The sequence below is a fragment of the Rhipicephalus sanguineus genome, chromosome 6 (assembly GCF_013339695.2).
Source record: "Rhipicephalus sanguineus isolate Rsan-2018 chromosome 6, BIME_Rsan_1.4, whole genome shotgun sequence".
Classification (NCBI taxonomy): Eukaryota; Metazoa; Arthropoda; class Arachnida; order Ixodida; family Ixodidae; genus Rhipicephalus; species Rhipicephalus sanguineus.
In genome coordinates, this window is record NC_051181.1 from 148,333,466 (window position 1) to 148,348,593 (window position 15,128).

At 42.4% G+C, this 15,128-nt stretch overlaps 1 long non-coding RNA gene across 1 annotated transcript; it reads right to left on the reverse strand.

The window, feature by feature from the left end:
• Positions 1–7,804: 7,804 nt before the first annotated feature.
• Positions 7,805–14,861, reverse strand: LOC119396739 (uncharacterized). The gene is made up of 4 exons (XR_005184482.2): positions 14,474–14,861; positions 14,346–14,408; positions 12,792–12,885; positions 7,805–7,948 (listed from the first exon to the last, which is right to left on the reverse strand). It is a non-coding gene; the product is annotated as an uncharacterized LOC119396739 (long non-coding RNA).
• Positions 14,862–15,128: the final 267 nt, after the last annotated feature.

The following is a 15,128-nucleotide window of genomic DNA, read 5'->3' on the forward strand; positions in this document are numbered from 1 at the left end:
GTCGATACTTATTAAACCTGCTCACTGTATAAAAAATTCGGCAGATCCCACGTACCGTGGGAGTCGATGTTATGCGAAGCATGCAGCGGGTAGGGGAGTGTGGCGTAACTTTTTTTACTGAGCGGCACGTTACAAAATGACGCTAAAGATTTGTATAAATTTTATACGCACACATATATATGTTGAAGAGCCGCATATGTGTTATATAACCAGTTGTTTACGGTTGTGTATGCAATGTGGGTATTACCAACAAGCGGTAAGCTGATATGTAGTGCTTATACGTGTTCCGAGAACGCACGCACGTTTCACGAACCCGTGTACATGTGTGCAAGAAGTTCTTGACAGTTCTTGAACAAGCGCATCATCACCGTGATCAGTGAGCACCAGCAGCCGGTCATGACTTGTTATAGGATCCGGTCGTGATCGTGGTGACGAGGGCTCCATGTGTAGTGATGTATGTGGTATAGTAGAGCTGTTGGAAATGCTGGATGCCTCGGTCATTTCGTCGACAAATTGTCTGTCGACAGAGCCGGCGACATGTCGGAACCTGAAGCCACCCATCGCGTTGGTGAGGTATAGGCCATCGAGGCTGGTAGGCCTGGATAGTGCTACGTAGACCAACATCAGTGGATGGTGTTTGTCGTATTTGTAGACTACCTGGGCGTATGTGGCCTAAATAGCCTAGTCTACAAAGCGGCTGTCAATCAATCTGGCATCATCCTCGGTCAGCATGGGGCCATCGCCCAGCCTCGTAAGAAATGAAGAGGACACTGCGCCGTTCTGGTGGACGAAGTGCACTTTACGGTGCGGTGATGTGGATATCATATGTAACTTTCGTTAATGTATTCCTCCGGGAACGAGCAATGCTTCAATATAGCTTGCTGAATCATAGGAATACAAGCGTAATCTTTATTAGACTGCTATAAAAGCGGAGTCAACACTGGAACTAGAGACGTTAATCTCATATGACGCCTCTATCGTAGGAGTACATATCGTAGGAGTATCATGTAGTGTTTATTGCTTTCTTGTAAAATTAGATAGACAGCACCACAACCACAATTCACGTTGCACCGCTATTACGCCTGCGTAGGCTGTTTTTCCAAACCAGTTTATAGACCTGGCGTGGTTCAGTGGTAGAATACCTGATTGCCACGTAAAATGCTTGGGTTCGATTCCTGCTGGGATCCTAATTTTCATTTTCGGAAACAGCGCGAGCACACGGGACAAGAAAGACAGACAGGACTTAGCGCTGGCTAACAACATGAGCGTTTGTTTCGTGCGAACACAAGTTGACACCCTCCTAATTTTCATTATTTCCATTCGTTGAGTCAACGCTGCCGATGTTGGTTTTCCTTAACGCTTTAGCATTTAAGTAACCAATGTCTGTTCTCACCGTTCCTGGGTAGATATAAACTGTCAATCACCTGTGGCACATACCCGTACACCGCGGCCCATGGTAAACGGGTATGTGCCACACGTGTCTAGTGGAAAGTGTTTGACGACATACGCGACAGGATTTTAATGTTATTCATGTCATGACCCGGCAATCATATTCGTCAAATCCTCTTACCCTCCCATGCAAATTTTGGTCTACACCAAGTTAAGGAGGCGATCATGAGAGCACCCAGACGTAGGCGGCTAGATAGATAGATACGTAGATAGAAACGCTCAAAATGCCAGAGGTTCGCTAAGAAATGCTTCGCATTTAATATTGTGATCTGACGTTTCAGAATATATATATATATATATATATATATATATATATATATATATATATATATATATATACATATAATTTTTGAGGTTTTACGTCCCAAAACCATGAAGGACGCCTTAGTGGAGGGCTTCGGAAATATTGACCATCTGGTGTTCTTTAACGTGCACAGACATCACACAGTACACAGGCCTCTATAGCATTTCGCCTCCATCGAAATGCGGCAGCCGCGGCCGGGACCGAATCCGCGACTGTCGGGTCAGCAGCCGAGCACCGTAGCCGCTACATCACCGCGGCGGACGACGTTTCAGAACGTATAGCCTCTTCATTTTTTTTAGGGGCGAAGCTCCTTAAGGCGGCACCCGTTCGTCCCTCGTAGTCGTCGTGGTCGTAGTAGTGAGTAACAAGTCTTACGCTTTGACCTCCAAGGTGGTGCCGGTGGGAGATTTCTCCTGTGCGTTGTTGAACAAAAAAAAATTCGCAGCGTGCGCGTTAACTAAAAGCCGAATTCTTCTGTCTCTCATTCCCCATTAGCAGCCATTGGCATGTTCCAGTAGGAAACGTTAGTAGAAGTAGAAGTGTAAGTGTTAGCTATAAGCCGACTTCTTCTGTCTCTCATTGCCATTAGCAGCCATTGTTTACCTCCAAGGTAGTGCCTGGTGAGATTTCTCCTGTGCGTGATTAAACAATAAAAATTTTGTTCAAAACGCCGTTGATTGATGAAATAAACCAACGAAAGACGCCAGATGTTTTGTAAAAGCAGAACGAAAGAACGCCAGATGTTTTTCTTAAAGTGTAGTAGTAGTAGTAGTCCACCTCGCCCGATCGTCAACGGGCGAGGTGGACCGGCAACGGCGCGAGGACCCTGCCGTACGAGAGTTCAATCACACTAAAAGACATACTTTGCGGGCGATACACTCTAGTGAGCTTTCAACTTTTCGTCTTAATGTACATGATAAAGAAATTATTTCTACGAAAAACGCAAGGCACACCTTGAGCAATATGTTTGGTTTTGGGACGCTAAATGGAACCATGAGGCGATGCGAAGCCGGAGCACTTGCACGATCGCGTTCCGTTGGCTTTCGTTGGGCATGCTACCGACCTCGCGTCGTGGAACGCGCGTCCTGTCTTCCCTCTAGCCTTGCCTTTAATTCGCACAGGGCGAGCGGGGAATGCGGTCGCTCTTGGCGCTCTTTCGCTCGGGAGCGGACTTCTTCCTTGCATTTCACCGATCACAAGTGATAATGAAGGGACCACGTAAACCAACAGTACAATAAAAGTTTGATGTTTAATATATACACGATGTTTCACACTCTTTATATTATGTACTGGGCGCATTTCACGGAAGAGTTTCACGGTTTACAGATGATTCCCTCCGTAGCTTCGCCCCACTCATCATCATTCACCCCGTGGATATGCTGTGATTTTTTTCTGATTGCATAACAGGCAGCTGGAATATTCTTACCTCAAGACCAGTCATTGAAGAGTTGAAGTTGAAGCGTCCGACCTTTGTGCTTGGTGCTCTTTGTTTTCAAGTCATTTTTTTCTGTTCGCGCTAACGTGCAAACCCTTACCAGTCATTATATCTTTTATTAAAATAGCTTCTTTCTACTTCTATGTCTCCTGACACGTTTACTAACTTTCACTTCGTCCACAATAAAAACAAAACGAATACCATTAAAAACATCTTTTAAAGCAACGCCTTTAATTCGTGATTTTACCGAGCAGTCTTTGTCTGGTACGCTGACATAAGATAAGTTTCAACGTGCGCAGTATTAAGAAAAATGCACCACTATACAAAACAATCTTTCTGGAAGTTCTCGACGCGTCTTTTGTGCGGTGGTACTGCAGGAAATAATATGGCCACCTGTGAATGACATTCCTTGAAATTTCTCAAGGAAGAAAAAAAAAGAATATCACGTGATGATTGCGAGTGGTGGTAACTATGATTGATTGCGAAGCGCGTGCGGTTGACAGGAAAGCGTAGCTACGAACAATCAGTAAGGACAGGCGTAAAAGACGGCGTTTGAACAGGAATGGCAGGGTAAATGCTGTCGTCGTGCACTCATTAGCCCATACGAAAACACATATTGGCTGTTCCGACTGTTCATCTATTGATAAGTACTGAAAGTGAAGTGCCAGTTCGGCGAAAACTTTGTAAAAAGTTTGTAATACGTGGTGAGATAAATGCACAACGCCGAAATACAAAGACATAGAAAACGATCATTCCATCCCGTCTGATATTTTGGTATGTCCTCGTCCTTCGGCGCTGTGCAGTTATTTTAACGTCAAAACTTCGAAACACGAGTCAGGCGATTTTGGTACTTATACGATGTCTTTTGCGCGCTTTTTCTGCTCGAACGTTTTGAAGAAACCAGCGCACGGCATTTTGACGTGAGTGGCATACTCTTAGATTAATTTTCTGCGCCTCGTTCGTTTGTTTCTTCTTTAGGAGAGAAATTCTTGAAGCCCTCCCAGAAATGTAATTACATATATAATTACATATGAATTGCATATGTAAATGCATATATATATTTTGACCCCCTACTGGCCAATGTATACATGGGTATAACCAGTGTTCTGTATTTTATTGTACTAGCAGAACTTTAAATAAAAATGATGGTGGTGATGATGATGAAAAAGAAATGCTTTTGTCCGATCTTGCAGCCAGACAGCTCACATTTATACAAGTTTATTAAGCTCGAGGTTGGCAGTGGTGCGCACCGAACCTAGGACCATGTTTTAGATTCGCTGTCTAAAGCATAATGGTACAGAGGCATCGCTCGAAAGCGCACCAGCTCGCTTTAAACAAAAATCACTATCAGAAGAAAGTATTTTAAAATGTCGCGACATCGTAAATCGTCACAGCTGAGGCTTTCGAGTGCACTGTGGCATTCTTTAAGGGTAGCAAACCTGCACAGAAGCTGTAGACAGAATTAGTGTTTGCTGTGATAGACAAGTGGTGACGCGCAGTAACAGCCTGCGGCAATAATGGCCCACTGTTTTGTTTGTCCGTGATGCACGTTTGTTTCTTTCGCTCGCTCCTTTCTGATCTTTCAGCCTCCCAATCCGCCTTTCACCAATGCTGGGTAACATACAAGATTTTACCTTCCGCTTAGGTTCCCGCCTTTTTCTCCTCCGTGTTTTTTTGTGCTGGCGTTAAGACCCGCCACATAACGTTTAACCATTTCTACTTCCTGCGGAAGTAAGTCCATCCTTGCCTTTAAACACAATTTTCCAGGGTACACTTGCGCTAAAGAAAAGGGAACTTGCATATTACAAAGGATTTCACTCGCAGGTCCGAAAGTATTAAAAAAAAAATCACAATGCGTGTCCACAACTTCTTAATGACAGAAACATATTACATAGTCGCGCCAAGACTGTTCACCATATCGTACTCTCCACGAAACAATTCTGTCCGATATCCGTAGCGCGGCCGGCTTTATTCTCAGTTTTTTTTTTAAACTAGGATTATTCTTACGAAAGGCCCCGGCTCTCTGAATTCTCAAACCTCATCGCGCTGTTCGCGTCGTGCTTTCGACTGTTTTACGCGCAATATATCATTCGCACTACGCACATTACCGACGTTCTAAGTGCCTTGCGCATCAGCTGCTAATTACTGTACTGTTTTCCAGGTAACATTAGTGTAACGCTCCGTGATCAGAGGATCATAAATTTTTTCGCGGAAACCGTGTCTTCGTGTCGCAAATAATCCCAACTACGCTTTCCTTTCTCATGTTGATATCGTCTGTTCTCATTTATTATCTGTACATATTTTTACTAATTACCATTTTCTAGCTTCCATTGTCTGCAACATTTTTTTTGGTACTGTTTTTCCTGGTGAATTTAAATCCTCGATAAATATTGCAGTATTCCTAAAGGGCACAATACCACGGTGCACACATTTCGTCCGCAGTTGCTTGGCTTCTGTTTTCTATTCAGTAACGACAACTCTCGTCCTAGCGTTGGGACAATCTTGTCCTCCAGAGATATCATCAACTACATTTTTAAGCTTCTCGCTCATTCATATTTTCTGTCGTGCGGACAGAAAGAAGAAACGAATAAGTTAAATAAACTCTGGTCATTGAGAACAGGCAATGCTCTTTTGTATGTGTGTATGAATGTTTTCTTTGCTCACCAGTCACCACAAACACTCCTCACCTAACCAGTTACCAAGTCCGCATTCACGGTGTCTGCTTCACTTTAAAGGTGACTGAGACTACAATCACAAACACCGCTCACTTGAAGCGATGACGGAGTCGGCTTTCACCTGCGGCGTGCGGGGCTCCAGCACACCAGGCTGCCTGGCTTGCAGCGATGGATATACGGTCCGAATCATAGAACCTTCCTGGACTTCATGGAGGAAATACAGTTGCACAGCTTTGTGTAATGTGTATTGATGCCGTAGGGCAAACTAACGCAATAATAAAAAAGAATGTCGGCCGTCACTTTATCTGCATTCACCTTAGCAGTAACCAAGTTGTCAAGGTCTCATGGAAGTGCAATATTTACTGAAGCATAAAAAGATTATCCGGTTGCTTTAAAATTAGTCTCGTATCAATGCGCTTACACAGTCATGGTAGCGCAGTCACAGCACACGACCATTAAAAAAAACTGAAGAAGGCACAATGGCATAATGACGTAAGTACGCGGGCAAAGCGCAGTGCGATGGCAATAGCTTTGCGACGGGCCTTATTTTCCGGCCATTCGCATCAGCATTCAGCTGCTGACTTATCACGGTGATACTGCCAGTCGTTTCGCTTCACAAATTTCTCTTTTAAGCACAGAAGGGGTAGGAAAGCCATGAAGAGGCTTACGCATCAGAGTACTTTAGCCGACCGTGGCAAATTACATCAGGCTATTTAGGCATCCTAATCTCATTCCATGAATGCGGCGATGGAATTAAAAAAAAATTACCTCATCTCCCGCTAAAGGGAACCATGTGTGGATGCGAAGCAGCGGGGAGATGGTTCGCTTGAGCGGGAGATACTGTAATTTTTTTACAGCGAAAGCTGTTATGAGATCATTTCACCGGCCGTTTTTGGCGCCGTAGTTGTCCGCCGCCGCCGCCGCCGCCGGTGTCCGTAACCAGTATCGCTCGAAATAAGAAAAAAAACGAAATAAGAAAAAAACTCCAGGATGGAACGAGGTTCGAACCTGGGCCCTCTGCGTGGGAGCCCAGTATTCAACCTCTGAGCCATGCCGGTGCTTGAAACTGCTTTGCAAAAAGGTCCTATACAGGCTTCATGTCGGAAAGGAACCACATTAGCATATGCAATATAGCGTGGTAGAAGAGTAAAATAAGCACCAAGCGTCGCACAACGCGAATTCTGTAACCAGGCGTCACACAATGCGAATTGCGCAACGAGTAGGTTGTTGAATGCTTCCAACCCATTACAAAGGACTCTGCCATAATTCTTCATCGTCATCAGGCACAGCATCAACAAAGTGCGCATAATGCCTTACATGCGTATAGCAGGTACCAACGCTCTCCGTAGAATCCCTTATGAAAAAATTTAATGAGTATTAATAAACAGACTAATGTCTTTAGACATCATAATCATTACACTGTCTAATGCCAGTCTAATGCGCTTTCTAATGCACACCTAATGCGAGTCTAATAGTAATTGGCCACCGTTAGTCTATAGAGTCATGACGTTAGAGTTTCTGATGACGATTGTCTAGCGTTAGTCTATGGAGTACTGACGTGTGAGTTTCTAATGGCCGTTGTCTAGAGAAACGCAACTGAACATATACATTAGGTTGACATTAAACACCATATTGCAGACTTAGGCCTTATGCCAGCAACAGCATGTTTGCTGCACACAGGTCAATAAATATTTTTGTGGTTAATAATACGAAAGTGTGCATGCTTTAGAGGATTGTCACATAAATGCCAGCAGACCATTTCGAGCAATGACTAGATCACCATTGTTCTTTACACGTAACAGTCTTTCGAAGCCAATCAATAATCTTGCATGTCTATGATACATGCATTTGTAAACGAGCGCTAAATTGTCAAGCTATTTAGTTTCAATAGCAGAATAAATGGGGCTAGTTAGTTAAATTTTGTATTTCCTATGAAAGCGCTCTTTTACAATCACAAACAAACGAAATAAGACCAGACGAAAGATTTCAGGAGAAAGCGCTTTTCTATTTAATTTCTGGCTCAGCACTGACGATAGGGTCTCTTGTGCTGCACTGTCGTGGTGGTACAGTTGCTGTATTTGAAACCTGCAAGTGAAAGTGTTAATATTAGTTTGGCACTGAAGCATACAGCTTAGGGCAGCATGTGAACAGATCTCGCAATTTATGATTGATGCCTTTTTTTCCAAAACAGTGGTATAATTGTTACCATTTTAACTGAATAATCCATCTGTATTAATGTCCAACTACATAGCCTTGGCTTCACGCTGCTTTGATCAAAAACATAAAAAAACAAACCACTATACATCACTTCAGAGGGCTGTGGTTTCGTAGATTGGCCAGCTATTATAGACAGACCAATTAGCTCTGTTAGCTTCTTTGATGTAACATTTCATAATAACGTCCTTTCGCTACTCAAATGGTACTCCATGCATGACTTTCTTTATTGTGAGGTATGAAAAAGAAAAAAAAAAGAATAAAACCTCTGGCCTGCACCATAATAATATAGCAGGCAATGCCAATGAGAAAAGAAAAATGAACAGGGCAGAGCCAAGTTAAATTTTGGAGGGGAAGGAGAACGGGACCCCAACCCAGAGTAGCGGACAAAAAAAAAAAAGCTACTGTTCATGTTACATTGATTTCTTGCTGCTAACATGTGTCAGAGTTTAATCTTCGGTGCTGAATCTTGAAAGTGGTAGCTCTTCAATCTTGTCTTCGTGGAATCTTCCTTGTCTTGTTTCCTTGGGGGCAGGCTGTTGAGTTTTGGTTTAACTTCTACTGCTGCATGCATCAGTGAGCCTATTCCACCTCCTTTGTTTTAAACAAAACTATCACAGAACAATTTGTAGCTCATGCTCAGCTTGTGCAAGGTGAATCTGAGCAATAGGCAAGTGGAATGTGGAGCTGAGTCTTGGTGATACAGCTAGAGAAATGCTAAATTCTAGTGAAAAGAATCATGAAATGGTGGGTTCTGTAAGAACCTACATATATTTTACCGATATGCATGCTGTAACAAGTTATGGGTCATTTCTACAAATATTTTGAAAACAAGGCATTAGAGAAAGCAAGCCAAAGCATTTTTGTATTATTACCCCTGGTGACTTTCGATATTATTCGATAGGTAAAGGTACATTCATTATGTACCTTGAAGAGGCGACAAAAGTTCTATGAATGTTAGCTAGCAAATATTGCATAGTTATGAAATTGATCACTTGTCTTTTAGAAAAACAGCAGAATCCACATTGGAGTGCGTCGGTACTTGTTGAACATCTTGACAGGATATCACAGCTACTAAAGGAAAGAGCACATAGCAGCGCTAAACTCACAACTAACTTTTTTTTAGAAATTACGCAGACGCTTAAAATATCATCTGAACCCAAGTGTTCGCACAGAGATAACATCATCTACAGTGCATGTGCAAACAGCTAAATGGAGTAATCAAACGAACACCCAGGAGGAAAGAGGATCACGAGCTAAGACACCGACACAGAAAGAAGAGAGGAGCGCTGTCCGTGTATTAGCTCGCGCTCCTGTTCCCTCCTGAGTATGTACCAAAATGCCCAGTTACAAGTATTGCTAAAACGTACACCCTTCCACAATAGTATGAATTCATTCGACAATTAATGTTCCCTGTCAAACAAGGCTATTCAAGGCACCATCACACAGTGCATTACACTTCTCTTTCTGTGGTAGGCCTCAACCTGTGTCGTGAACTGTGCAATATGCACAGATTCCTGGTATCTTTATAGATTGTGGTGTGATAATGTTCCAAACAATGTGATGAAACATATGAGTATCCGATGCCTTCTAATCAAGGCTATCTCCAATTCAGATTATCAAACTCTCAGGCTTCTCGATCATCTGACAACAATGCTTTGTTAGAAGGAAATGGGTACTCCCATGTTGCACGACATTGCTTAAAACATGGTTGCACCACAACCTATAAAAACACCATAAACCTGTACATAGCAGTAAGGTCAGAACAGGGACTATTAAGGCCCACAACACAGAAAAATAGAGCAATAGAATACGCTGTGAAAGTGTGCCCTACAGCTTTGCATGAAAGTCAATTTTCAATGTTGCATCACTTCATAACATAGCGGTAGAATATATGTTTCATTGCCTCCTTTTGCTTTTGTCAGTGCTTGTAGACGACGTCATCTATGCAAGAACGTGTGGTTACACATAATATTGAAACGTTAATGTTTATCGCAGAGACATGTGAAGGCAGGACGAGGAGGGACACACAAAGGTGCTAACTTTCAAGTAATTTATTTGGACTCAGATCCATAGATATTTATAATTTTAAGGAAAGAAAAATTCAGGCATGTGCAGGCACAGCTGCACCCAGGAAAAATAGTTCTTTCTTTGTTAAATATAGTGACGGCACACTAACACAATCTTGGCAAAGATAATGAATAATTGCTGATTCAATAATCAATCCAATGTACAGTATAGTATTATCACTGTGTGGCTAACCAGCAACTGCTGCCTCTTTTTACATTGTTGCAGTGTTCCCTGAGCCTTCCTTTGAGACAATGGCCCATTTTCCCTAGATAATGCTTACCCCATAATAGGGGTATCTGATAAATGATGCCTTCTTTGCAAAGCATGTAACGTGTCCTGCAATTCGTATTCCAGCCAAGCCTCCTTTGAGCAACTGGGTTGATGCTTTTGCATAGTTTAGTATGCTTATTTAAAGCCGGGATCACAACGCTGATGTTTGTCTCAGCAACAACCGTTTATGCTGTCGGATATCCTGTGCAGATGTGGCATAGCGGAAACATATTTCGGCGATCAAGATTCGGCGTTGTTTTGGCCTGGCAACTGTAAGGTGGTTTTCTGAGTGGGCTTCTGCAACCGGTACAGCAAGGGGAGCAGGATATCCTGCTTGCATCCACAAGCAGGATATAATTAAGGCTCGTCCACAAGAAATGGGAACAGGATTTTTTAAGGCGTTATCGAGGCAGCGTCAGACAATGCACCTTTTTACCATTATTGAGTGGGAGGAACTAAAAGGTAAGAATGGCTTGTTTCCCCTCAGTTCGTATGACTAGCGCATGCAGTTTTTATGCATATTAAATCGTACATTCAAGAACCTGATAGTACAATACTCGCCCGATGCTCGAGAGTAAGCACCATTGGGTGTAAGTAATCACGTGCAAGTGTTACGATGTTAGTGGCTTCAGATTCGACAGAACCTTTGTGGTAATCTATAAAGAGGTAGTCATCCTCATATCTTAAAACCCCTGTGCTTGTATATTGCACTAAAAAATCCTGTTCCCATTTCTTTTGGATGAGCCTTCATTTCAAGAACTCACCGGATGCCAGCAGGATATCCTGCCCCTCTTTGTACCGGTTGCAGAAGCCCTACTCAGAAAACCACCTTGCATTTGCCAGGCAAAAAAAAAAAAAAAGACTAATCTTGATGGACGACTAATTTTTGGCACTAAGCCATATTTGCACGGGATATCCGACAACATAAAAACGGTTGGTGCTTGGGTAAACATCAGCATTGTGCTCATGGCCTCAAATCATGATTCTAAGCTAAGCAAAAGCAGCAACCCAGATACTCACAAGGACGCCTGGCTGCATTAAGAATCACAGGACACATTACGTGCCCTGCAAAGAAGGCGCCGTTTACCAGATACCCCTATCATGTGGTAAGCGCTATGTAGGGCAAATGAGGTAGTGTCTCAAAAAAAAAAAAGAAAAGCTCAGGGAACGCTGAAACAATGTAAAGAAAGGCAGCGATGACTGGTCAGCTGCACATTGGAGCACATGTGGTTGCTTTACACTTTGATAAGAGTTTCATTGTGCATAGGCACATTGACAAACTACTACATTGATCATTGAATCAGCAACTATTAATAATGTTAGCTGAGATTGTGTTAGTGTGCCATCACTATCTTTAACAAAGAAAGAGCTATTTTTCTTTGATGCAGCTGTACCTATCCATGCCTGAGTTTTTGTTTTCTTTTTGTTAATGCATGAGTGTGATCCACGTGCAAATAAGTAATTGTTGAAATTTAGCACCTGTGCATGTTTCTCCTTCTTGTGCCATCTTCACAGGTCTCTATGCTAAACCTAAGGATATGTCTTACCATGAAGGCCAGATGTCAACCCTTGATAACATTTTTTTAAAGTTTTCTCACTCTGCTCCAAACGATATGGCAAAAAAAAAAATCACTAGAAATCCACTGATTTCTTGAATAATGCAATACTTGTATTTTCATAGTTAGCAAACAGAGTTCCATAATTATGACACTGTCTTCTTTTTCATTTCTGTGATTTACACACAAAACTGACAAAATTTTAGGATTTTTCAAGATGCTTCCTGCAACCAATGGGGAGCATGAAAACCTATATCAGCGCTACAAAACTTCTCGCATTGTCTATTGTGGCTTCAGATTTCATTTCTTTCTCAATGTTATTTTGCAATGGCCCTCGAAACTTCTGAATGTAAAAGCTAGCATCACAACAATACACATAACAACATCATTATAAGTAAGATTTCCCCGCACAGTTTCATGGCAATCCAAACAAAACAGATGTTCGGTGGAAGATGGAAGACGCTTGAAGAGACAAAACGTCCTCAAAGAGGTTATGTCGCTTCAGCCAACTTTTCAACAAGTAGACTTGCCTTCGACAAGACAGCAATGTCAAGAAGCACCAGTTGCTCCCTTTATGAAGACAACTTCAAGTGTCAAAACGTTGGCTCTGGCGTCAATCCATGTTCAAGGATTACAAACTAAATAATACAAACTATTTCATGTTCCATGTTCAACGGATACAAACTAAATAATATGCACTGCACTAAAGTGCAGGAGATAGGTTTCCCACACCTAAGCTAAGGGCCAGTATATGCTATATCTCGAGATGTGCTACGTGCCAAAACTGTCCCATTGTAGTGATGAAAAGAGATTCCTACCACTCAATATGGCTTGTCTGGGCTTGCAGGAAGACCGCTCCTATCTTGCACTGCAATATGTCCTCTGTGTCGGTGCCGTGAACAGCTGTCATCGCTGATACATACATGACAGATACCACAAAAGATTATTTTCACACAAAACAAACCCTACCACACACAGATAGCGAGTACTAAACATGTCTTCAGGCAAGTGTATATCGATACATTAAAAAAGTTGATCCTTGAATGAAGGGATCAGGGCACAATCAGAACAGGTATTAGTGGACTAGCCACTTCTTGCAACTATCGAAAGAGTGGCACTGCATGTCCAACATTCACACATGTACGTAATAAGCACGACCCAGAACATGCATATGGGTGATCCACATGACAAAAACATTTGCAAAGACTGCGTGGTACATGAGCACATGGTGCAAGGTGGGAACGAGCCATACATATGTATTGCGTCAATTTAGGAAACACATTTTTGGTACTCTAAAGCGAATTCACATTTAGTTTGTCTTGTTCACTTGAGCTATCTGATTTTTTTTGTAGTTAAGTAAGCCCTTCACAAAACCAATAACATTCTGCAACTTTCTGAGAACTTCTGGAAACATATGAATATATAAGAATTTAGATGTCTTTCTTTTAATTCTTGACTTTACAAAGCTAAATAAATACTAAATCACTGAATACTACACCTTGGTTATGAGTCCTCATACAAGTAAGAGGGCAATATCGGTACCATGCTGATGTAAAAAAGAAAGCGTGAAAATACAACGACTTAAACCAACCCACAATCAAGCAACATTCTCACTACATGAGCACAGTCTAAATTATTCGTGATAGAGAAGCTGGTGTGCTTCAAGCAGCAAAGAAAAAATATATAATGGCAGAAAAGAAGTTCACGCACTTTTCTCAAACACAAATACTGCACCAAAGAGTGGCATGAGTTAGCTTAACTTAATCGAAGTGATATTTTTCTACTAACATTATTTCATATAAACATGTACTTCTTCAAATTAAGCACGCAGTTGTTGGAGTGTACACTTAGTACCAGTACATAACGTAATTCACTCGAATACATTTACTTCAAGTGAGCTCCCTTAAAACATTTATGATGCAGCTACGTTGAAATCCTAACCACGGAGCAATTACATGGATTTCCGACAAAAGGACTCGGGAACGCAACCACAAAAACATATCCATCATCGCGTGTGCGTGACAGGGCTGTGTGTTTTTCTATCTACGTGCGCAGTGTTGGACACTTTTGCACATTATTACCGAGTTTGGTCAACTCCTCTCGTATCACCACCGTGAAAACGCTAAGGGACGACCCGTATGTTTAAAGGCAGACACTTCTTCACGGCGACAAGGGATTGTAGAAATACTCTCAAGCGATGATCTCGTACAGTAAACATCCAAGGAATAACAGTGCAATGACACGAGGCTTGCATGATCGAAGGATAGGATCGCGTAGCCGCAACGCGCATCCTTCAAACATGTAATCAACGCAATCGGCGACCGGCTTTTACGGTGATGTAAATGCAAGTGCGCTCAAAGCACCAAACATACCTGTCTATCGGGTCTCTCGTTCTCATCCTCGCTGTGCCAACACGCCGCCCGTGCTATCGATTCCTGCACAACAGTCCTCACTCAATGAATAACCAAGTTGCTTAGTTCAGCGACTTTCTTCAACTTACCGAAGTTTGGCACTGGCTTTGCATTCTTCACAGTCGCTCGTCAAAAGGCTCACGCTTCCGCTCCTGTACAACCGCGGTCGCCGCTTGTCACAACACTGGGAAGTGGATTGTCTTTGGAGGTACACTCGATATTGAATCACGCGATTAACGTGGGTAATCGATAAACGAAGCAAGAAAGCATTTTTGAGCGCGGAGACAAAGCTGCGCGTCCGATGAGGCTGTTCTGAGTGGCGACGAACGACGATGCATCATCCCCCACTTGATCAATGCGGGAGGACGTTCCGAAACGCGCAAAATATCCAGTCGACGAATGTGAAGTACGATAAGCACACAATAAACGCACACAATATCTATCAACACGGTAATATGTCACTGCAGAGCACATGTGCTCGCGGGAAGCACCTGTAGTACAACGAGGCCTGTTGCAACTGCTGACTAACAGGCTCGACTAAAAAGAAAAGATAGGTGGCAGCAGTGTCGTGTTATCATACAGGATGTTTTTGTATTGCAAATTAAATGTATTTATGGCTTTGCACACAAGTTTAGGTGCGTCTGCACTATTTGATCACTCATTGTATTTAGTTTTCAAACTATACTTTTTGTTCTTGGCATATTAGAGAAAATTTTGCTAACTCCCGAGGCGACGGTCATCACT